Source organism: Vulpes vulpes, chromosome 4 (assembly GCF_048418805.1).
Source record: "Vulpes vulpes isolate BD-2025 chromosome 4, VulVul3, whole genome shotgun sequence".
Lineage (NCBI taxonomy): Eukaryota > Metazoa > Chordata > Mammalia > Carnivora > Canidae > Vulpes > Vulpes vulpes.
In genome coordinates this window covers 39767631-39794044 of record NC_132783.1, presented here as the reverse complement: position 1 = coordinate 39794044, position 26414 = coordinate 39767631, and the positions used below count along the sequence as shown (strand labels likewise).

The window sequence follows — 26414 nt, the reverse complement described above, 5'->3', positions numbered from 1 at the left end:
TACTTTTAAGACTTTTTAGACTAAAGTTTTCTTTGTAAGAAGAATTTTGGTAATGAATTTAATTACTTTATAGACATGAAGTTATTTATGTTTTCTACTTTTTCAATTAATGTTCATAAGTTGCACTCTTTCAGAGTATTTTTCATTTCATCTGAGCTGTTTATTACCATAAAGTTATTCATAATATCTAATCTTTTTAATTTATACAGGATGTATGGTTATATCCTTTCATTCCCTAATACTGGAATTTTTGTCTCCCTCCTCCCTTTTTACACTATCCTTGAAAAATATTTATTTTATTAATAGATATTAATCAACTCCTAGCTTTTTCTCTATTGTAATTTTTGTTCCCTATGTAATTTCCACTATTATTTTTTCTAATTTCTTTTTAATTACTTTGCTTTTTTAAAGTTTTTTTTATAAATTTATTTTTTATTGGTGTTCAATTTGCCAACATATAGAATAACACCCAGTGCTCATCCCATCAAGTGCCCCTCTCAGTGCCTGTCACCCATTCACCACCACCACCCCCACCCACCTCCCCTTCCACCACCCCTAGTTTGTTTCCCAGAGTTAGGAGTCTTCATGTTCTGTCTCCCTTTCTGATATTTCCCACTCATTTTTTCTCCTTTCCCCTTTATTCTCTTTCACTATTTTTTATATTCCCCAAATGAATGAGACCATATAATGTTGTCCTTCTCCGATTGACTTATTTCACTCAGCATAATACCCTCCAGTTCCATCCACGTTGAAGCAAATGGTGGCTCCTTCCACAGTTTGGCTATTGTGGACATTGCTGCTAGAAACATTGGGGTACAGGTGTCCCGGCATTTCATTGCATCTGTATCTTTGGGGTAAATCCCCAGCCGTGCAATTGCTGGGTCATAGGACAGATCTATTTTTTTTAAGTTTTTATTTAAATTTCAGTTAGTGGAACAGTGTAATATTAGTTTCAGTGTACAATTTAGTGATTCAGCACTTTATATATCACACAGTGCTCATCACAAGTGCACTCCTTCATCCCCATCATCTGTTCCACCCATCCCCCCACCTACCTCCCCTCTGGTAACTAGCCGATTGTTCTCTAGAGTTAAGAGTCTGTATCTTGGTTTGCTCCCTCTTTTTTATCCCTTTGCTCATCTGTTTTTCTTAAATTGCACATATGAGTGAAATCAAATGGTATTTGTCTTTCATTGACTTATTTTGCTTATCATTATACTCTCTAGCTTGATCCATGTTACTACAAATGACAAGATTTCATTTTTAATGGCTATTATTCTATTATATATACTATAGTATATATATATACACTATATATGTATAGTATTATTCTATTATATATATAATGGAATATATGTGTGTGTGAGTATACATATACATACATATACATATATATATATACATATATATATACATATATATATATTCTATTTGAATTCGTATTTTTGTATCCTTTGGGTAAATACCTAGTAATACAATTGCTAGGTTGGAGGGTAGTTCTATTTTTAACGTTTTAAGGACCCTCCATACTGTTTTCCAGAATGGCTACACCAGTTTGCATTTCTACCAACATTGCAAGAGGGTTCCACTTTCTCCACATCCTTATCAACACTTGTGCATTAATTTAGCCATTCTGATAGGTGTGAGGCAATATCTCATTGTAGTTTTGATTTGTATTTTCCCTGGTGATGAGTGATGTTGACCATCTTTCCATGTGTCTGTTGGCCATCGGGATGTCTTCTTTGGAGAAGTGTCTAGGTCTTCTGCCCATTTTTAAAATTGAATTGTTAATTTTTTGGGGGGTGTTGAGTTTTATAAGTTCTTTATATATTTTGGATAACTAAACTTTTATCAGATGTCATTCACAAATATTTTCTCCCATTCCCTAAGTTGCCTTTTACTTTTATTGATTGTTAGCTGCTTTGATGGAATCACTGATAGATTATAATTATTTCTTCTTTCAAGATATAAACATTTAGAACAAATGTTTCCTCTAAGCACTGCTTTAGTTGCATCCCACAAATTTTGACCTATTTTTGTTTTTATTCCATTCAAATGTTAAACTTCTTTTATGATTTCTTCTTTTACTCATACATTCTTTAGACATCTGTTAATTTCCAAATAACTGGGGCTTTCTAGGTATCTTATTTTTGATTTGTAATAATATTTTCAATATTACAAATATATTTTCAGTCAGAAACACATTCTGTTAGAAAACTCATTCTATAAGATATCAGTCTTAAAATTTATTAAGATATATGTTATGGTCTAGCAGATACTCAATTTTGTGTCTATTCCATGGATGCCTCAAAAGCATGTGCATTTTGTGTGGTAATATGTAAATATATCAAATAGTCAAGCTGTTTAATGACACTATTCTTATTTTCTCTATCCTTATTTATTTTTCTAGTTGTTCTAGCACTTACTAAAAATTTGAAAAACTATGAAATTGCATCACTCGAATTTTCTGCTGCAGGAAATCTAATTGACTGATGGCTCTAGGACTCCATGTCTGAGCCACAACCACATTCACATGAGGCCATGTTTCCCACAGATTTTCCCCAGTCCTCTGTTGAGTACCCAGAGAGTATTAAATCAGGATCTTTCTAGAAAAACAGGGGACTTCTCCAAAAAAACAATTTTGTTCAGGATTTCCCACTTGGCCAAAATTTTCTTGATATGCATTCTAATACTCTTCCACCCAATCCTCTTCCCTTTGTCTTTCCAGGAGCATTAGACTTTTATCCCCTTTTCTTAGACACCCTCCTAATTTTGCTTTCTCTCTCAATAAATCTCTTGCATAACTAACTCCATCTTGAAGTCTTCTCCAAAATGCAAACTAATAGAGGAGTTAAAATGTCTAATAATAATGGCAAATTTTTCTTCCCACCTTTGTTTTGTCAGCTGTGCTTTGTGTATTCCGCATCTTTATTATTGGGCAAATACACATTTATGTTATCTTGGGAATTCAGAAATTATATTTTATACTTACCCACATTATTTCCATTTCCTGTGTTCTTTGTTCCTTCTTATCGATCTGAGTTTCCATCTACCATGATTTCTGTCATAGGTGAGGATAAATCAGAGATGATCAAAAAGAGAGAAAGAAATTTCTTTAGTATTTATCATAGGACAGGTCTATGAGTGATGAATTCCCTAGATGCATTTATCTGAAAAAAAATTTTTTTAATAATTTATTTGAGAAAAAATGACAGATGTAGCTAAAGAGAGCACAAGTGAGGAGAGGGAGAAACAGAGCCCCCTGCTGAGGAGGGAGCCCAATGCAGAGATTGATCACAGGACCCTGAGATCATGACCTGAGCCAAAGGCAGATACTTAACTAACTGAGTCACCCAGGCATCCCATCTGAAATGTTTTTATTTCACTTTCATGTGTTAAGCATTTTTTCTGGATACAGAATTTTGCATTGATTCTTTTCTTTCTTAGTATTTTAAACATGTTTCTCCATTGTCTTTAAGTTTCAATGCTTCTGATGAGAAGTCAGCCATCATTTATATCATTAGTCCTTTTATGAAAGGTGTCATTTTTCTCTGGTTGCTTTCAAGATATTTTTTAGATCTTTAGATTTGAGCACTTTGTCCATATGGGAGTTTGATTTTTAATTTAGGACTCACTGAACATTTTGAATCTGTAATATTATATTTTTCTCTAAATTTGTTAAGTTTTCAGTCATTTCTTCAAATATTATTTGTTTCCATTCTCCCTCTCTTTACTTTTCTCTCCTCAACTTCTAGGACTCCAATTGCACATATATTAGAGTATTTCCTATGGTTTCATATAAATAATTGACATTCCATTCATTATTTTTAATAGTTTTTCTTCTGAGTTCCTCAGATTGGACAATTTCTTTTGATCTAAAGTTCACTGAATGCTTCTACTATTCCCAATATGCTCATAAGATTTCCACTGAAGTTGATTTCAGTTACTGAAACTTTCAGTTTGACAATTTCCATTTGGTTCTTGTTTATAATTTTCACTTTTTGGCTGAGATTTCCCATCTGTTCATTATTTCAATTTCTTTTAAGGTTTTAAACACATTTTAATAGCTTCATTAAAATCTTTACTAATTTTACCATTTATGTCATCTTGGGATTGATTTCAAAATGAACTACTTTGTTTCATTGCTAGGAAACATTCTGCTCTTTCTTCACATGTCTAATAATTTTTTTAGTGTTCTGGACCTAGTAGACATTACATTGTAAAGTCTCTGGATTCTGTTACCTTTCTCTGAAGAGTATTTACTTCTGTTCTTGCAAATATTTAACTTGACTGGATTCAAATTCAAAACATGCTTCCAGTGTGGTGGGCAAGCTGACATCTCTGCTTGATTACTTTGGCCTTTATTCTTTCTCATCAGGCTCCCTACAATCCCCTCACCCCATCTACTCATGTGCAGTTCAAGGTTAGGCAAGAATTGACGTTATTTGCAGATTTAGGGCTTTTCCTTATGTGGCTTTTTTTCTGGGATTTCCTTTTTTTTTTTTTTTTTTAACCTGCCTTGGCACTTCTGACTTCATCTTCTGACTGCTCAACCCATTAACACTATAGCTTATTACTTAGTTTCTAGCTTTTCCAAGCCTTACAGCTAGAGAGATCTCTCAAACCAAAAGCTATGTAAACTCACACTTACCACCCAATGCAGCATCCAATTTCTTCTCCAGTTCCAGCCTTCAAATGTTTGTTGTGAATTTTTCTCAAGAGTTTATAATTATTATCTGTAAGGAGAGTTTGTCCAATGCAAGCGACTTTGCTACCACGGTGGATTTCCTTCACTGTGTTTCAGAACAGATTATGTATGTTCCATTCAATAGGTGCCAAGCCAGAGTATACTCTAAAAGTCCAGTTTTATTAGTACTACAATAATAATAGTATGCATACATGTGTACTATTTTTAAATATTTATTTTGGGATATACAGTGTAATATATCAGCTAAAAATAAAAAACCGTCAAGATAATCAACCTAGATAAAAATCTCGGCCCTACCAGCACATGTACTCACCCTATGATTTTGAGCTATTAAAACTTTCTAAATTTTTGTTTTTTCATTTATAATATGGGAATAATAAAATACCTGCCTCTGTATACTCTGAACTCAGGGCTGATATTCCATAAATACTCTCTGGTAAAGTCCTGCTAATTATTTACAACCATTCTAATTTGTCAGTGTCTGTGCAGTAACAGTTGTTAAATATTTTTAAATTTATACTTTCCACATCCACTGCCAAATCCCTTCTCTTTTGCCAGCATCCATTTCTTATATCTAGAAGAAGTAAGCAGAAGTTGACTGTGGATTGCTGGAGAAACTTTGCTTCCTCATGAAAGCAACAAACATGACAGGTCTTAGCCCTTCCATCTTAATCCTGTGTAAAATACAGGCATAATATTCAGAGCTACTGTAGCTATTTTAAGTCTATGATGGAAAGAGCAAGAGAATTTCAGTGACGTTAGTCCTGAAACCCATGTGATGTCAAATCAATGCCAACAGCATTTTCTCTACACTTGTTAAATATTCTTCTATTTAGGTTACTATTTACTAGATATTCAACTACCTGATACACTGCTTCTTCATGGGGTTGTTTTGAATATAATTATGATACTAAATGTAAAATGCTTAGCTAGGAATGTAACAACAGTGAATATCAGTAGGGTATAATTTTTATTTACTTATTTATAATCTGACTTCCTTCCAAAATTATTACAGCTTATATAAACATACATAATCCAACAGGAAAAAATAGAGTTAGGGGAAAAAAATACAAAGTATAATAGAATTACTAAAGTTAAAACATAATACACATTCTTAAAGATACATATCATAATTGCTACATTCATTCCCCAATTGAGTTTCCTAGCAGATGAGGGAAAATAGGAAACAAGTCCTTCAGTATTAAGAACCAAAGTGAAGTTTTCCAGGTCAAGTAATAGCAAATGTGAGAGAGGAATTACAACTTGGAGGTTAAATTCCCAAGATGTAACCTGAGCTTTTGAATTATTTCCCACTAATTCAGATTAATGGGTTTTAAAAGAACACCCAGACTTCACATAACATGTTTTATCCCAACCATATAGAAAAAGAATGATAAAAATTTAGGTTGTGATAAAAATTATGTTTTTTACATGAAAAAACTGTATCTGCTTTAAGTTGATAACAAAAACAACAAATTAAAAACATCATTATTTTCTTAAACATTTATATTGGCATACTGAGGGGAAAAATAACCAGTCTGGGCAGCTTCTGAAAGACTCTACCACACCCAACTACTTTAATTTTTAAATATAACTTTTACTACCTTTGCAGTAACCAAGAAATATTCACATATAATAAATACCCAAATGTTGAGGCAATCTTGGGGAGGGATGGAGGGGGTTCTCAAGAGAAGCAATAACATTTTCTCTGTTGGGCTGTTTCCTATTTATTGTGAAGGGTATAATACCCATCAAGGAATTGTTAGTAAGTGTGGAATCAAAGCCTGCTTTACAAAAATGTGAACCTCTTTTCTAGAAAGATGTTCAGACCCCTCAAAAGCAAGGAGTATCTTGATTTTCTGAGACTTTCCAAAAGAAAATTTCAACATGTCTTTTAGAAATTTTAGAGTATTTCTTCTACTCAGAAAGTGTGCAAGGCAGAAAGTCCTGGTAGTTTGTGATTGCTCACTAATTCAAGGTAAATATGCACAAGAAACATCAGCTATCACATATTTTAGTGAAGGGAGAGCAAGAAGAGAAGAATGTCAGAACGAAAGCAATGGGGAAGGGAATAGGTCTTATCTTTGGTCCTGGAGTTTTCTTCTCAAGATGAGCAGGTAGTAAAGGCTCCAAGTTGAGCTTGTGAAATAGCTGCAGGAACTAGATTCCTCTAGTTCCTAAATTCCTAGAGGAATCTAGTTCCTGCAGCTATTTCACAAGCTCAACTTGGAGGAGCAAATGCCTGGTGCCCTGCTCTCCAGATATCTTGAAAAAGGTACCATCCTAATAATAAGCAAAGATACAGCAGAGCTTCAAATTGTGAGTTTCAAGTAAATTTTCAAAATTGTGGTTTTTAAATCACCAGATGTATGGGGTCATTTGGGGCAGAAAGCTATATCTAAGTAAATAAATGAAACATATCTATTTATTCTATTTCAAGATTGTTTCAGTGCTTAATGATAAATTCTGTGGTAGGAGTAAAAATCCTTACGAGTCTTAACACATAATTTGGAAACCATCTCTTCTCACTTATCCTAATTCATGAGATCAGGATTCTGAGGGCAGAGACCATTTGGTTTTCCTGAAGCCATGCTGTGAGAACAAGAAATGGCCATGTTTAGTTGTCATGACCTCCTGCAGGGGAGATGGCCAACCTTGAACTCTAGTGTCAGCTGCTTCAGACACATTTTGCTCAGTTTTATGAATGGATGCACTAACTAAAAAGCATCCTAATCTGCTAATTATTTGTAAACCAACTTATATCCACTCTTTTCTCGATTTAGGTTTTGAAGCAATTCTGCAGCCACTGAAATTCTGTAGTTCACCCTGTAGTTCCATATTTTTTTTCACCTTCAAAGAATACAAGGAGTGTTTCAGCCTACATTTTAAATATGAAGAAGCAAATGTGTGAAGTGAGGAAATAAAAATACACTGAGGTTTTTTTTGGAACCTATATACTTTCAAAGCATGCATATCTTAACAAGAAGTAAGCAAGCTCCATGAGAATACAGCCCTCGCCTCTCTTATTCATCAGTAATATAGCCCCAATACTTTTATCAGTGCCTGACATATAGTAGGCACTCAACAAACATTCCTCGAATAAATATAAATTTTTTAAGAGATGATATTATGCATCTAAACCGTTTTCTCTCTCATGTTAACCATGACCTTTTAAAAAATAAAGAAATTAATCTGTCGCTGCAACAGCCAGGAATGAGCTCAAAATTCTTCCCAGGTTCTCCTAACTACTCATCAAGATGGTGGATATCACCTGTCAGGTGATTCCAGGCCCAAGCTGGAATCACCGCTCTCTTCTTCATCAATCTACAACATGTATGCCTCATACCTCCCTCTGAATTTGAGGAAGGTAAAATTTATTCTTTAAGTAACTATAGAATTAAAGTGAAGAGATAAGGAACAATCCCATCAAAGAATTTTATCACCTGCTTTGCTTTAAATACACCAATATGGGCTTTGAAGACTGATTTTCCAAGAATAATAGAGAGGGCTTGATTTGTTTTTTATTATTGATGCATTAAAGGGTACTGGTAATCTTTGAAAGCAAAACAAAATCACATTTTTAGAAAGGATATTTAAAATGTACCTACATGCATGGATAAATATATTCCTTGCTGACACTGAAGCTTTGGGCTGTAATAAAGTATGTTAGGCACCTCTCAAGCTCTAAAGAATAAATGGGAAATGACCCCAGGCCCAGTGAGCTCAGATCATCAGTCCCTGCTGATTTTGCCTGGCTAACTCGGACTTCACCTTTACAACTTGCGTTTCACCTTCCGAAAGACATCCCCCTCCCTATAGAGATTGGTGAGGGCATCCCTTGAAAATCCTTCAGTTAAGCTTTGTGGAGCTAGAGCTCTATCCCCCTCCCTTCTCCTCCCAGCACAGGAAGCAGCACTCAAGCAGTTAACCACCTTCTAAGTATCTTGGTAATGCATTCCTGCCACATCACTCCTCAGCTCTCCAGAATCCGATTTCTGAAAATGTCTCTACACGGAGACATTCACTCCCCTGGCTCAACAGAAAGGGCTGCAGTCAGGGCCAAGGAGAGTAAAAAATGAGCTTATAAATGTGGGGCAGGGCAAACGGTGGGTTTTTTTTTTTTTCCTTTGACTCAGAGAACTCCAGCGTCCGCATGACAGAGACTTAGGCAACCACCTTTAACATGCACATGAAGGAGATCAGTTCCCTAAATGCAACCGGCTGGCAAAGCCCCTAAACAAATTATTAGGAAGTGTGTGGGGTGGGGAAGCATTTAGTCTCCATTATTAACCTGTGGGAGGTTATATACGTGAAACTGTAAGCAGATACACTTATTATTTTATCTCCAGTTACCTCCAAGTGCTGGCATTTGATGTGTTAAAGTCAAAGGACTATGGCAGTTAGGGTTCTAAATAAAATACTCTTAAGGTATTTGACTGAAGGTATATGCTAGCTCTGTGTGCTGAGGAGGAAGAGCAAGTGAGGCTGAAAAAGAAGGGGATGGGTCTTAGAGAATGCATTAAGCCAAAATAACACACTTGTCCTGACCATCCTAGGTAGTGTGTCTCAATAATTAGGAAGAGCAATACCCTTCTGTGGGTTGGAAAAGCCAGTAAGAAGGAGACTTAAGCTAAGCTAGCATACATCAAAAATAATTGACAATGGTTAGGCTTCATTGTGGAGAAGCCTGCACTGGCATTGCAGCCACCAGCCCACCACCCACCTAAGAATTATTATTTGAAAAGGATGTCAGAGGATTATAGAAGATCCTTGTGTCTGCTCCAATTAGCATCAACACTTTTTGCTGCTTGCTCACTGAGCATTCACTATGTAATGATGAAAACATACTGACCCCTGCTGGAACTGTGTAGAACTGCAATCTATTCCCTTCTCCGGACTGACCTACAAGGCAGGCATCCTTTTTGATGTGCCCAGGCTCAGGGGTTGTATTTATTTCAGGGACGATTCTGGATCACAATGGCAATATCAAAATAATTAATTGAAAAGATTGCTTCAGAATACCCCATGAATCCGAGGCAAAGTTTCTAACAATTTAACCTCACATTTTGTCACGTTTCTAGCACATTTCTATCTTAATTCAAATTGTGATCAACAGGCAACCAGCCTCAAATCTGGATCCTTTCTCTATTTCTTAGACTCCATGGACTCACTATCCCCAAAATACAGTCTTTTCCAAGAAACTTAAAATCTGGTAAATGCACTACAATTTTGAGTAATTATTTTGTCTCCTCTACAAATATTGTCCCAGAGTTTTAATCTTGGTGACAAATGCCTCCTAAGCTATTTTCTATACGAATAAGAATCACCAGACCTGTGGTATAGTAAAATATCATGGAGAAATTTTGCTTCTTAAGAATTCTTGGAGAAATGTTCAGAGAAAAAGGCATTTCCAGGATATGTGGGATTTGCCAAGTTGTTTTCCAGCTAAGTGATTACAGGACATGGAACAATTAATTCATAGAATAAATAGTTTGCTATTATATAGGATTATTAAAATAGATATTAGAATTCTTGCTCTCTGTTGAGGGTAGAAACAAAGGATTTATTAAGTTAACAGAACAATTATATCAATGTCAGCAAAGTTAGTATAAGCTCTCCAGCAACACCTAGGCAATGGTCTCTTGGCATGCTCTATTAGCTGGCCGCCTCATGAGGTTCAATGCTTAGCCAAGACTGGAAGGCCATTCTGTGTACAGATCATTTAGCCTGGCTCCAATTAATAGTTGCCACAGCATCCCTCAGCTCAACCAACTGTTCTGAAAATGTACACCATCAGTCAAATAGAAAAAAACCCCTGCAAACTCCATTCTAGTTTCACATAAAGAGAATGTGAAAGGCATGTATTTATAATACTTCAGTGGTCATCTTAATAGGAAAAAATAAAGGAGATCCATGATTAGGATAAATTAAGTAACTCACAATAAACTGGTTATGTAAGAGGTGTCACCCGGTTTTATATTTATATTGAAAAAATTAAATCAAAATCAGGGACTTTATCTTTTTATTCACTGCCCAATCCCCTACTCCAAGAACATAGCTTTATATATAATGGGCATTTATTAAATAAACATTTTTAACTTGTGACCTATATGTTTCTAAAAAATAATATTATAGCTTATGTCCTAACCTTTTCATTTTCTGAAAATACAACCATAAACAAGTTACTTGATTTCTCTAAACCTTGATTTCCTCAACTCTAAAGACAAGTGCCATATTTATAAAAAAAAATGAGATTCATTTTATGGAGATACTTTACAAATTTAAAAACAACACAAATTGCATTGTAATACTGTGCACACTGAAAATCTTGAATAAATGTTTCCTTGCAGTTAAGAAGAATTTCAAGTTAAAGGAAGAATTAGGGAAAACAGTTCAAAAAGGTACTAGAAACTGAACCAGACATAAATATATGGAGTTAAATGAGGTGTGTGTGGGGGGAGCTGATAGCAGTTTTTAAAGAAATATTATTTCAAAGGAGTCCCATGGATTATTATTATAGGTTGTCTTAATCAGAGACAAGGACACACCAGAGTGGGGAAGGAGTATGAGTAATCCTTTCAACAGGGAAAGAAAAATAGAAATTAGCTTGATTTCCCAGAAATAATGCTATCAGAAAGGCAGAAAGAAATATTGCTGTCAGAAAGAGAACACAAATAGGAAGCCTAAGCTAAAGTGGCTGTGAGTCACAGTAGCAGCCATTTTAAAAAGTCCTCATCCATGGCATTTACATCTCATATTTGTTCAAGAAACAAAATATTTTAACAGTAATGTACAAAGATATTCCAAGCCAAATTTATCATTTAGGATGGAAAAACATCAACTAAAATGCCTATTTATGTCATAAGGAAAACTGTACAGACTTAAAGTCAAAGCTAAACATTTCTCGGAATCTCTCTAGGTTGCCATGTGATTTCCTGTAGCTCATTTTCAATGATAGACATATAATTAAAGATGAAAAAAAAATCTAGAAGATGAAAGACTGAGTGGGAGAGCTCTTGTAATGCGTTTTAAAATGTTCCTCCTGCTATGAGCATGTTGAGGTAATGCAGTAATGCGTAGTACACTGGCTTCATTTAGTCCTGGAACCTTAGTGATATCCTTCAGAAAACACACCACCCCAAAGCTGAAACGTTTAGGAGGGATGGTGACAAGGTCTGGCCATCTTAGTCAACAAAAGCCCCGCCTGTCCTTCCATAAAATCTTACCTTACCTCAGTGCTTTGTGGTAGGTTGGTTCATCCCTTAAAACACTTCCATTTAAAACACATTGCCATTTCCCATTGCTCATTATTTCCCAAAGGAAATTTTGATTTATATCTAAATGTTATCTAAACAGATCTCAAAGTTCATATTCCATATACTCTGGAGGTTCCCTCTAGATACAACCTATTACCAATTTTTCAACAAACAATATGCCCCATATCACAGAAATTTAAAACCAAAGACTTCTTTTCTGAGATAAAACATTTTGTGGCAGCCACAATACAGATGACTAGACAAAGTTATATTTATAGGGTAATCACCTGCTAGATGAGTAAAACTTGGTATGAAAAGCATGTGGAAATTTTAATTACAAGTTACACTTTAACCACCAAATTGGAATTATAAAATTGCAAAATTCATCAGAAAGAATTAGGTATGATCATGACAGGAAAAAAAATCAATAAACTAAAGAAATCCAGTGGGTTTAAACCTCCATTCCTGAACCTGGTCACTTTACCAATCTCATTCTTCAGGCTGCCCCTAAATCATTCAAGCTTTGCCTGGATAATGGCAGTCAAGCATTATTCAGCTTTCTTCACTTTTAATTCTTCTCTCTTGTCACTTTAACTGTAATATATTATTATAACTTAGTCATTATTTAAGTGATGTCTTTGATTAGTAGTTTTGGAAAGCTTGGCATAATTCAGTTTAAGAAATTATAATATGTGTGCTATAATTATCTTAAACTAATGCTCCAAATCATTTCAATAAAGAGAAAACTTCCCCTTCCATTTTCACTCCGTCATCCTATATTCTGTTTACGTGAAAATCCTGACCATCACACCCAGTAAGGAAAAGGGAAAGAATGAAGATGTGCTTTCAAAAGAAAAATTAACCATAAAATACTTTATTTGAGCATATTCCATAAAGCACTACTTTGGAACACACGCACACACAGCCCATATCTTCTTGAGCATCAGGGCATGTTAATTTTTTCTCCTATAGCTCTTTTGAATCCCCTCATTCCATGCCCCCCATTAAGCAGGTACAGGTGATTTCTATCTCTTGCCTGCACTTCCCTTCCCAATTATTGCCTGCTGAGACTGCCCTCCTCTAATGTAAACACCCCCCACCAGCTGCAACCAATTTTCCACAAGGCATCCAGGAGAATCTTTCCAAATGCAAGGTAAATAAAAGAAATAGTGAAAGGGATTTTAAGGGAAAGGAGGGGAAAAATTAGAGGGAGACAAACCATGAGAGACTCCTAACTGGGAAACCAACAAAGGGTTGTGGAAGGGGAGGTGTGTGGGGGGATGGAATAACTAGGTGATGGGCACTGAGGAGGGCACTTGATGGGATAAGCACTGGGTGTTATATGTTGGCAAATTGAATTTAAATTAAAAAATATAAGTTAAAAAACGGATTTTGAAGATGCTGGATGCTTGTGGTGGCTCAGTGGTTGAGCATCTGCCTTGGACTCAGGGATTGATTCTGGGATTGAGTCCCACATCAGGCTCCCCACAGGGAGCCTGCTTCTCCCACTACCTATGTTTCTGCCTCTCTCTTTGTGTCTCTCATGAATAAATAAAATCTTTGAAAAAAAATTCAAGGTAAAAGCCTATGTCAGTCACTTACCTATTTCACACTTCTCAATGGCTTCCCACCTTTCTTTGGATAAAAATTAATTTTTCATATGGCCTACAAGGACCTGTATAGTGTGCTCCCTACTACTTCCCAAGCCTCTGCTACCACCCCCATCCCGGACCCCCAGTGAAGGTGTTGGCCTCCAAGTCACTATTCTCTTCTTACTGTTTCCATTCTTCTCCTGTATAATCAACTTGCAGACCTGTTAGGCATCTCCCTTGAAGATTTCCCTCACATTCCCTATTACAAATACCCTCATTATGGATTCTCCTAGGACCTACCCCCTTAGGGCACTTCTCACAGTTGCAATTTCACATGTCTATTGCTGAACTAATGTTGTCTTTCATTCTAGGCTGTAAGCTTCAAGAGGGCAGGACAAAGTTTGGCTTTGTTCATCATTCCATCCCCTAGCACTTGACAAATGTTCTGGGATTTAGAAAATTTGAATATTGAGTACTGAATATCTTTTTGAATAAATGAATTCAGATTACCTAATTTCATGCCCTAACATGCCGATTCACCAGCAAACCTGTCCTAAATCTGTGAACTCTTAATGTGTGTGTTTGACAGTTGAGAATGGCTAGATCCCATTCTCTGGCTTTTAATCTTTCCAAATATAAAGATATTGTAAGGTTTTGGCCAAAGAAGTTTGTCATCTTACTTTTTGTTTTCTGTTTTTAGGGAAAAAAAAAATCAAACGCTTAACACAAATATGACCACAAGCTTGATTTACTTTGTTTTTTAATTTACAGGGGCACAAATATTCAATATTTACTGTTTGCTTCTGTTACTCAACTTCAATATTTACTTTTAAATAGTTAACCACTAATATAATGAAAGGGGCCAGCTTGCCATACATGCTCAAATGTAAAGAAATAGAAGGAGTGAAATAGCTCTGAGATTTAAATTTATTGAAACTGCCATATATCTGAGGTAAAAATTATTCTAACATTAAAAAGATATTCTATACCTTTAATTTTGCTCCTGTAAACCACAGTGTATATGTAGGATCAAGAATAAATGTTATTTGAGAACACAGGGCCCATATGTGATTTATAATCTTAAATTTATTTCCAGCCCATACCAATGTGGGACCACACACTGGTTAAGTGTATGACATTTTTTTCTTAGCAGCTATTAAGAACACGAAAATGCATGAAAAAGTGTGCTATAAATTAATCCAAATTGCCAGGAGAACGGTTAACCCCAAGAAAGGATATTTGCATGGAAACAATGTTCCTAGTATAAATCTTATTTGGATGGAAACTTGGTCTTCTAGTTCACTGGTTTCCCCTTCTGGCTTAGAGCTATTCTTTTCTTGTCACCTCTAATGATGACTCTCTGTGCCACCACAAAGCTCTTTTTATATCTCTTACAGAGGAAATAGCTAGACAATAGCTTTTTTATTATTATTATTTGTGGATTTAGAAGGTGCTCTTTAAAAAGATCACATTTATTTTCCCCTACATACTGTGAAATATACAAAAATGCAACTACCTAGATGTAAGTACAGAAATTGAGGACTCGTGTAGTTTATACAGTCCCTCAAATCCATTAATCCCTGAATATCACTGAAGCTTTAGTAGCATTTTGCATCAACATAAAGTCTCATTTCTGTTGCCTTCCCCCATTCCTATTTGTATCCCATTATCTTTTTCTTCTTTAAAAGATTTTTTACTTTAGTTTTTGCCCAAAATACTCTAAGTTGCTTTTTCTCCAGTTCTCTCTTTAAATTATCACAACATACTTTTCTGAAAAGGGAGAAAGTAGACAAAAAGAATCCCACTGAACTGTAGACTTTCTCTCCTTATTACAAACATATTCACTTCCTCTAAAAGAAATATAAAACATGAATTTTGAACATTAAAAATGCAGTATAAGATAGAGAAGTAGAAGTATCATCTTTGACAATAATAGAAAACAACACTAAGACTCTCTACTGACAGGTCTAACTTGAACCAAATCAATGAAGTTATACTCCCAAAGAATGGAGTTGGTTGGCGAATGTTCTGAACAGTTGTGTCCCTGATTATAAAAGCCACCACTATAATGTGGGGATACTTTTTTCTTTCTAGCACAACAAGCTATGTGATGGGAATTGGGTGAAGTAGGGTGAAAAAGAGATTGTGGACTTTCATAATTTCATAAACAATTTAAAAGAAATACATCCAAAACTGCATTATTACTTTAGCATATATTAAATGCTGAGGTTTTCAAATGCTGCATTTTTCCAAGACTTTATATGAAGATTCCTATAGATTTTTATTTATATTTAAGGCTCATAACATTAAAGACCATCAATCTATAAGTGAAATCAAATTATGTTTTCTTAAACTCCTGACATACAGGTATAATAATATTTTTGTTATTATTATTATTACCTAACCAGGAAACTAAAATTATACATTAAAAAGGTAAAGATTTGGAGATCAAAAGGTACAAACTTTGTTATAAAATAAGTCACGGGAATTTACTCTACAGCATGATGATTATGATTAATAATAGTATAATATAGTTGGAAGTTGTTAAGACTAGATCTTATAAGTTCCTATCAGAGGAAAAAATTTTAACTATATATGCTGATGGATGTTAGCTAAACTTATCATGATCATTTCACTATATACACAAATATCAAATTATTTTGTTGCACATCTGAAACCAATGTTATATGTCAATTGTATTTCAAAAAAGATTATAAAAATACAAAGGCTTATCTTTTAACATAATTAGTTGTATTCTATCTTTTAACTTCACAAAAATATATTCATGGTTGCCTGGAAAGGTTAAAATTCAACTTCTGTAGAAATACTTCCAGTGTGAATTCTCTCTTTATTTGGAAACACACTCCTCTTGGTTTTACTAATCTGGGTTATATAGAAATTTATAGTCTTTATTTATGACTTAGCAAGTGATATGTCATGTGTATATCTTAACCCTCAACTAGAATATAAACTTGAAGGAGAAACAATAAAGTTAAATATTCAAAGAACAAGTACAGGCTATAATGTCAAATAAATCAAGTTTACATTTTGCATCCATCGTTTCCCACTAGCTTGACCAGGGACAAATTATTTAATCTTCCTAAACCTTAATTTCCTATTTATAAAATGCAGAAACCAGTAATACTCTACCCTATGCCTGTTATTAGAATCACATTATTAATTAAAGTATAGATTTAGCTCAGTAGCTGGCAAACACAACTCAAAAAGCATTATTATTTTTAAATGCTTCAAAATTGGACACCAATTTCCTTGGATTCTTCTGTATTCATGCATATATACCCATCCATTATGGTATTTTATACATAGTGGATCCCTAATATATATGATTTTGAATGATAAGGACCAAAGATTCTTATTACCCACCTTATTATTGACAGTATAATTCTTGTGAACACAGAATTACTACTAAAATAATCACCTGACCACCAGCAAGTCATGCAAATTTCTTCTCTTCTACTCTTCTTACCTGGAAAAAGTATTTGTAAATGTATCCGCCTCCTGTATTTTGAAAGTGATGAAGAGTAATTACTTTGAATTATTCCTAGGATAAAAATTGAAAAAAAAAAATGCTGGTGTCATGAGACAGTCAATTCTGGGTAAAGAATTCATAGAAACTAGTTTGGGTTTTGAGTTCTCCATATTGGATACCACAGAGAGACAGCTGTTGTGTGCTAGTCATTCAGAGGTTTAACACATTTTCACTGAACACATTCTGTGTGACAGGCATTACTCTGGGCCCTGGGGACACAGCAGAGAACAAGACATGTGGTTCCACCCTCAAAGCTCAGAATGTGGTACCAGCATGCAGGGCCTACATGGTGAAAATGACATAAAATACTTGAAGTATCCGTAAGTTTCCCCCCCTACCCCCACCGCCACATTGTTGAACAGGTGTTGTGGTTGATACACCCATTAGTTAGGGCGAAAATATTTCAAGCTTCTTTAGTAGTTTTGAGAGTTCACAATGTGCTTGGTGTTAAACTAAATCTGACTTCAAAGCAGCTGATCTGTGATAACTACGTATCTAGGAGAAACAAACCAACAAACTCTAAAGAGAACCTGATGAAGCAATAGCCCTTAGCTGTGAGGATCAAAGTTTGGCCGTAGAGAATAACAAGACCATGTTGAAGTATCATCAGAAGGAGAAGAGAATGCTAGGGCACTAGGCTATATGGAGAGACTGGACCAATTTCTCAATTTCCATTGAATAGCAAGATACGAAATGGAAAAAAATCACTGAAGTCTCAAATATTCATTTGGGTGTGGAGGAAGCTTCCTGGAATGAAGAACTGAGAGGGAGACTCTGAGAGAACAGGCTTCTCACAAACACTTCCTGCTCAAACTTGTTTCAGACAGACTGAACATTTTACAAGAACAGGTTTCTTATTATATTCCTTTTAGCCTCCTGGACAGAAATCAGCTGGCTGAGAACCATTAGAAAACTATCAAGTCTTTTCAAACCCAAAGTAAAAAAGGAGAGTTTTATTGAAAGCTTTTTTTAAAATTCTACCCATATATCTGTATCTTTCTCTGTAACAAGTTTATGCATATATCAGATGCTTTCTTAATTTACAGTCTCCAAAAATATGGACAAGTCAAATCAAATGTCAAATTCTAACACCTGTTACAAATAAGCAAGCTTACCAAAAGCTTCCCTGGACATGCTGATGGCAAGATTTAGTCCCTGCTGAGAATTAATGAAAAAAAATGTATATAGAAAGCTATATATTTTAGAGGAAATTCCCCCAGATTTTCCTGGAGAGTTAAAGAATTTCCAGGAGTAGGAAATGAAGTCAAGTCCTTGCTATGTTAATTCACTCTCAATACTCCCAAAGACTTATTTGGGAAATTTTTCAAAGAATGAGAAAAAAGACTTTACTTGTTCAAAAATCAAGAAAATATGACATTGTTGTTCAAAGACAACATCTCCATGACTCCACAGACTTCAGAACTAGACTAAATTTCTTGGAGAGGTTCCATAACTACAGGTCCCTGAGAAACACCTAGAAATCACGGTAATGAGATTGCATTTTTTTTGTCTTTCCTAGAATACATCAGCAAATGTTCTAGGTCTTTGAACTTTTTGTTCCTTGCACCTGAAATGTTATCTCCCCAGTTCCAAACATCATTTATTTCTTCATTTCACTCAACCCATAACCCCCTATCCCTTCAGGTCTCCTTTTTTTCAGAAGCCCCATGCCTGATTCACTCTTTCTTCACTGACATTTTATTTGTTCTTACTGCACAATTTGTATCCCTATCCGCTTATATTTACATCTTTCCAAGAATAACTTCTCTTTGGTTTAATTTCCATCCCTGCCAACCTCACATTCTGTCTAGCTTTTCAGCCAGTTATGGGGGAAATGGGGACAAAATCAAGGTGAAGACAACAGTAGACTGATGCATTTTCTATCTTTTCATCATAACAACGTGTTCTGATCAGATTCAAGGAATATACTATAAGTGAGATGCAGGGTCGCATTTCTCTATTAAATTAAGTCTTTGGCATTTTTAGATTTGATATGTGAGAGTTTATAATTTTGCACATACTCTAAAAGTTTAGGGTATGTGCTAACTCCCAGTTTTCCTGAGTTTTGAATCTGAGCATTCAGGAAGTCACTTAGGCAACCATGATCTCTCAACAGGTGTTACTGCTTTCTACTGCTAATTGTTTACAAAGTCGATCTTGTCACTGGGGTAACAAAATTGGGGGATTTAAGTGCCAGGATATATCTCTATCTATGACAAGGGTCCACTGCATTTATTATGGCTCCATTTTGTACATTAAACTCCTAGAACTGGCATCAAAACTTAGGTGTCTTTTATAAAGATTTGTGCATTTTAATTGCATGGTGGGACACCACAGATGGGTTGTGAAATAATTGACTATAATTGCTACTCCTTGGGAGAGTGGGATTGAGGGAGAGAGGAGAAAGGAAAGATTTCATGAAATTACATAACAATTAACAGGATACTCAAACAGAAGGAAATAGAATTGAACTGTTCCAGGCAGTGTAAACCAAGTATTTATTAAATTGTGTTTAGGCAAAACAGTATCAAGAATAAACATTGTTCTGATAGTTTATAAAATACACAAAATTGACCCATGGCTACTGTAAAGAGATATATAAAAATAAAGTAAAGCCTGTTTCCTTTAGACAAATAAATCACCCAGTGCCCAGATCATGGCTTCTAATATATTCTCCAGTAGAGGAGGCAGGGCTCTGTGGATAGTTGATCCTAGGGCTAAAGCAGGGAAAATACAAGGCAATCAACTGACAGTGCTAGAAAGTCAGGAATCAACAGAAAAACAAAGGCATCTAGGCATCTAAAAGAAATCTCAGTGATCCAAACTGGACAATTCTCAGGAATAACCTAAACAATGTAGTATTATAGTAGTATGAAGCTGTACTATAAAGTAAATATTCATGAGTAAACACTGATATAAATGATTGAATAATAAATTAGGAGAAAAGACCAATCTCTCCCACAGAAACAGCCAAATACTTTATGGAGATACTCTCCCACAAGGACACAGACCTGACCTCCCCATTCCTTGAGTGATGGCCACACTTAGTGACTTGATACTTAAGAGTATGAAAAGGTTAATAAGAAAAAAATAACTAAGTAGCAGAAACTGACAAACACTATCTAAGCCGGATGATCAACATCAACAATGATGTGTCAGGTTGATAGAAAGTACTCCTCATATTCTACGGTGAGAAGGGCGCTTCTCCTCCATGTCCTTTCTCTCAGAAACACTTATCTCCAGTCAATCATAAGAAAAACATCAGACAAATCCCAAATGAGGGGCATTCTGCAAAATACTCAACCACTATTCCTCAAAACTATCAAAGTCATCAGAAACGAGGAAAGTCTGAGAAATTGTTACAGCCACAAGGAGATGAAGACGACATGATGATTAAGTGTAATTTAGTATCTTGGATGGGATCTTGAAACAGGAAAAAAAAGGCATTAGGGGAAAACTAGTGAATGATAACAATGGGGGAATCTGGATGTGGAACTCTATAGTATCTTTGCAGTTCATCTGTAAGCCTAAAACTATGTTAAAATAAAAATTAATTATCTGTATTATCCTAAATAGATAAAGGAATACACTAGTAATACTTACAAGTGAAATAGTTGTATCCCTTGGGAACTAAAAGTAATAATATTTCTGATTTAAAAAAAAAACATAACAATAGGTATCATTTAGTGAGCACTTGCCAAGTGCTAGCACCACACTTAGGACCATACGTTATTAACTCATTTCACGCACGCAGGAAACCTATGAGCTAGGTACTAATACCACCCCACTGTTGCATATAGGAAAACAGATGCCCAGAAAGGTATGTCAGGGACTGACCACAGCTAATCAAGGAGAGGGCTGCGCAAACAATAAAAGTTGCATTAAAGAACATTTCTCAGGGTAAGCATCAATACCCAAAGGGATTATTTCACAGAGAACGTGTTGATTAGAAGATTATAAAAGGATGAGTTATTTCTAAGATGTTAAATAACACAATCAGATTTCTTACCCAAAGCTTTGGGTAGATTACAACTGCACAACAGAATACTAAACAATTCTGGAATGGGCATATGGTGATCTATTCTGTCCTAGGGATCTGAAGAGTCAGTACTTACAGACGAACCAGGATTCATATCAACAGCTTTTACTTATGAATGTCGATTATATGCCAACGATATGGAAATGAATGCAATAAGGGGACTAGCCAGCCAAGATTCTGGAATAGTGCTTCGAGAACCAAAATTTCTCTGAAACTTTATGAAAAAGCCTGACAATTGGGAGAATTACCAGAGTCACACTGGATCGTGTCTGTTCAAGGGCTTTTCTGTTGGGGAAGGGAGTCTAACAGAGCTAAGAAACAGAGGAGAGAGAAGATACCCAGACCTACAATGATGAACAATAAGAAAGCACAGCAGGGAAATTTCGATAAAACTCCCCAGAAGGTCAAGAACAATTGTTCCAGAGCAAACAACACGGGATCTGGAAGAGGACAGTGAACTTGTCTTGGTCCCTTATTCACTCTGGTGAAAGACTGTTCCTGGAGGTGTAGTGGGGAGGAAGCAGAGCCAGTACAAGGCCCCTGACCACTTCTGTCCTTTAGACAGAAAACTGCCTGCTTCCAATTATGGAGAATGCAATGATGTGTCTCCGGCAACTAGAGGGCCCCACACATACTAGTTCCTCCATAAATATTTGTTTATTGAATAATTCTCAAATTCATTTTTCTTTATTAATTCCAAGTTAATTAACACCATCTAATTATATACCGAGTGCATTCTGACAAGAAAAATCAAAATATTAATTCACACAGTGAAGGAATAAAGAAGAGGGAAAGAGACAAATGGCCCAAATTCTCAAAATCTTTTTACAAGAAGGTTTATTTCAGCTTAGTGTTCTGTCCATTAATTATGTACTGACACTCTCAGAATAGCTAATATAAATTTGTCGCTTAAAAAAATACTTATTGATCATTTGCTATGTGCTATACCTGTATCTGGTGCAGGGATATAGAGATGAATGGCAAATAGTACCCTCCTCCAGAAAATTCAGCATCTAGAATAACAACAATAACAGTTAGCATTTATCAAGCACTGTGCTCTACAGTGCTTTAAGCATGTTACACATATTAATTTGACCCTCCCAATAAACTTATAAAATAGAACTATTATTTCCATTTCTCAGATAAAACCAAGACTGAAGGAGTTTAAGTAATTTGCTGAAAGAAGGAAGGAAGGAAGGAAGGAAGGAAGGAAGGAAGGAAGGAAGGAAAGAAAGAAAGAAAGAAAGAAAGAAAGAAAGAAAGAAAGAAAGAGAAATTAAGTTTGAACATGGAATTAAAGGGGCTAACCACTGAGCTGCAAAATAGGATTATCCTAGATGACCTGGGCACTTCTAATGTAATCACAAGAGTCCTTCAAAGTGAAAAGGGGAAATAAGGAAAAAAGAGAGAGAGAGATAACAGTCTGGGCAGGACTTTGCTTCATGTTGCTGATTTTCAAGATGGAGAAAATTTGGACCTCCAGGGAAGATGGTGGAGTAGGAAGATCCTGGGCTCAGCCCATCCCATAGGTAGAACTAGAGAACACCCGCATCAGTGTAAATAACCCAGAAAACTACCCAGACACAAGCAGAATAGACTCTCCACAGCTAAATGTAGAGAAGAGGCCACATTGAAGAGGATAGAAAGGGCAGAGGCATGCTCAGCCATCCCCAGGTGATACTGGATGCCACCACAACACAGAGAGAGGAAAAAAAACAGACCCTGACAAAAGGCACCACAGGAGGAAGATGAATCCTCATAACATTTGGCTTTGAAAACCAGAGAAGCCGAATTTCACAAGTTCTTATAATCATCAGAATTTAACACCTGGCACTTTAAAAATCAAGGGGCTCAGCCCTGGGAGAGGAGAGAAGGCAAGGGGAAACAGAGTCTCCCCCTAAAGAGACAGCCCCATGGAGTACAGCATGTAAGCAGCAGTTTGAAAAATGCCTGAGGTATAAGGGAAGGAGATATGTTTACTAACCTCAGAGAATGTGCTGGAGGAAAATGAATCTCTGGGAGAATTTTTCAGGAAGAAAGGAGCTGGCAGGTGATGCTCCCCTCCCCCACCCCCCAACCTAGATACACAGACACCTGTGGGAACCAGTGTGCAGTGTCAACACTCATACCTACATAACATGCTAGCAGGGCACCCCTTCCCTCCTTCTCTTGTGCACATGCTCCCTCTAACCAGGCCTTGGTTCCAGGTCTTCTCCCATAGAAGACCCATGCAAACCTTGCTAACACCTCACACAACCTGTCCTGCATGGTTCTGTAGACCTGCCCCCTCCAAGTGGATTGGCATCAGTACCCAGCAGCTGCAGGTCCCCTCCTGCAGCACACCAGTACAGAACTTTCTGGCACCATGTGCTGTGTGCCCTGCCCTCACTCTCTCCTGCAGACCTGCCCCCTTCAATACACTCTTGGACAGAGCCCATCTAAAGCAAGACCACATGCTGACAGTGCACAAACAGCCCTGATAGGGGCCAGCATCACTCCAAAGTGATTCCTGCCCAAGGGAGGGGAGAAGATAACCATACATAACCATACACACCAGCTCCACCGTGGACCTGGTAGTGGGCTGGGGGTAAACCTCTGACTACCAACCCAGCCCACCAAGAAAAGATTCTCAGGAAACAATACAAGGAAGGCACCCCATAGTTTGGTGCTGCAGCATCTCTGGCAAACACCTGGTCTGATTGAATTTAATACCAAGTCAGCCCCAGACTGGCCCACTAAAAACATAGGGACCAAACAATAGGCAAAGAGATCCATCACAGATGACGGCAAAAACAGCTCAATCACAACATTAGGATGCACACAACACACATAGGAGATGCCCCTGAGGTAGCAGGTTCCCAGGAACATGGGACATGACACTTCAGAGCACTATAAGACATCTTCGGAAAGCCACTACTTTCAAGAGCAGGAGACACCACTGACTTTCCTAAAACAAAGAGACACAGAGTTAGAAAAACTGATGAGACAAAGGAATATGTCCCAAAAGAAAGAACCCTTAACAAAGAGATATAAAACAAAACAAAAGATGAAAAACTCAAGAACTAAAATAAAAAATACACTTAATGGAATAACTAACAGACTAGAAGAAGCAGAGTAATGGAAAACAATCAAGCTGAAGAGGAGAGAGAAAAATAATAATAAATGAAAATTGACTTCAAGAACTCAGCAACACCATCAATTTTAATAATATTTGCATGATACGGATCCCAGAAGAGAAAAGAGGGAAGAAAAATTTTTTGAAGAAATAACAGCTGAAAACTTCATAAAACTGGGAAAGGAAATAGAAATCCAGATCCAAGAGGCATAGAGACCCTCCAACAAAATCAACCCAAGGAGATCCTCACCAAGACTCATGATAATTAAAATGGCAAAAAGTAGTGATAAAGAATTTTAAAAGCAAGACCAAGAGAAAAGAAAACAGTTACATATAAGGCTGGTTTTTTTGTTTTTGTTTTTGTTTTTGTTTTGTTTTTTTGGTTTTTTGTTGTTTTTTTGTTTTTTTGTTTTTTCCCAGTAGAAACTTTGCAGGTCATAAGGGAGTGACATGATATATTCAAAGTGCTGAAAAGGAAAAATCTGCAGCCAAGAATACTCTATCCAATAAGGTGATCATTAGAAAAGAAGGAGAGATGAAGAGTTTCTCAGATAAACAAAAGTTAAGTGAACTCATAACCACTAAACCAGCCTTAGGAAAAATGTCAAAGGAGACTCTGAGTGGAAAGGAAAGATCATAAACAGGAGAAAGAAAAGTAGGAAGCCCAAAGGCAGTAAAAACAAGTGTATCTATAAAAACTCAGCCAAGATATTCATAAAATAAAGGATATAAAGTATGACACCATATGCCTAAAACACAGAGGGAGGAGGGGAGAAGTAAAGAATGGGTTCAAACTCAAGTGGTCATCAACTTAATATAGATTGCTATATGTATAAGACGCTATGTACAAACTTACCACAAATCAAAAGTCAGTAGTATATATGCAAAAAATAAAGAGAAAGTAATCCAAGTGTATCACTAAAGCGAGCCAGCAAACCATGAGAGAAGAGATCAAAAGAAAGAATAGAGAACTACAAAAACAACCATTAAACAAGTAACAAAATGGAAATAAGTACATACCTACCAATAGTTTAAATGTAACTGGACTGGGGATCCCTGGGTGGCTCAGCGGTTTAGCATCTGCCTTTGGCCCGGGGCACGATCCTGGAGTCCTGAGATCGAGTCCCACATCGGGCTCCCGCATGGGCCTGCTTCTCCCTCCTCCTGTGTCTCTGCCTCTCTCTGTCTCTATGTCTATCATAAATAAATAAATCTTAAAAATAAATAAATAAATAAATAAATAAATAAATGTAACTGGACAAAATGCTCCAATCAAAAGACAGAGGACCATAGAATGGATAAAAAAACAAGACTAATCTAAATGCTGCCTACAAGAGACTCATTTGTGACATGTAGATTGAGAGCGAAGGGATGAAAAAGCATTTATCATGAAAACAGAAGTGAAAAGAAAGCTGAGTTAGCAATACTTATATTGGACAAAATGAACTTTAAAACAAATACTGTAACAAGAAACAAGAGGACACTACATAATCCTAAAGGGCACAGTCCTACAAGATGATATATCAATTGTGCATATTTATACACCCAGCATATATAAAGCAGCTCATAGCAGACATAAAGTAAATCATAGTAATACAATAATAGTAGGGACTAACACCCCACTTACATCAATGGGCAGATCATTTAAACAGAAAATCAAGGCAACAGTGGCTTTGAATGACACCCTGGAACAGATGGATTTAACAGATACATTCAGAACATTCCATCCCAAAACAGCAAAATACACATTCTTTTCAAGTGTACATGGAACATTCTTCAGAATAAATCACATATTAGGCCACAAAAGAAGTCTCAAAAACTTTATAAAGATCAAAGTCATACCATGCATTTTTATGACCACAATACTATGAAACTAGAAATAAACCATAAGAAAAAAAATATGGAAAGAGCATAAATACATGGAGGTTAAATAACCTGTTACTAAATAATGAGTCAACTAAGAAATCAAAAGGAAATCAAAAATTACATGGAAACAAATTAAATGAACACACCATGGTCCAAAATCTTTGGGATGTAGCAAAAGAGGTTCTAATAGGGAATTTTATAGTAATTCAGGCTTACCTTAAGAGGCAAGAAAAATCTCAAATATAGAACCTAACCCCCTACATTTAAAGGGGCTAGAGAAAGAAGAAC

The 26414-nt window shown here is 36.1% G+C and overlaps 1 long non-coding RNA gene across 2 annotated transcripts in view; it reads right to left on the bottom strand.

Annotated features, from left to right (window-relative positions):
- LOC112934237 (uncharacterized) overlaps window positions 1–26414 on the bottom strand; it is a 91066-nt gene that overhangs the window by 26736 nt on the left and 37916 nt on the right. The window contains exons 1-5 of one of the 2 annotated variants that reach the window (XR_012001036.1): window positions 25285–25473; window positions 22094–22158; window positions 17044–17118; window positions 4652–4793; window positions 2993–3061 (exon numbers count right to left, since the gene is read on the bottom strand). This is a non-coding gene — a long non-coding RNA (uncharacterized lncRNA). Of the gene's footprint in view, window positions 1–2992; window positions 3062–4651; window positions 4794–17043; window positions 17119–22093; window positions 22159–25284; window positions 25474–26414 lie in introns of those variants that run through there. The other variant, XR_012001037.1, reaches the window with a different exon arrangement.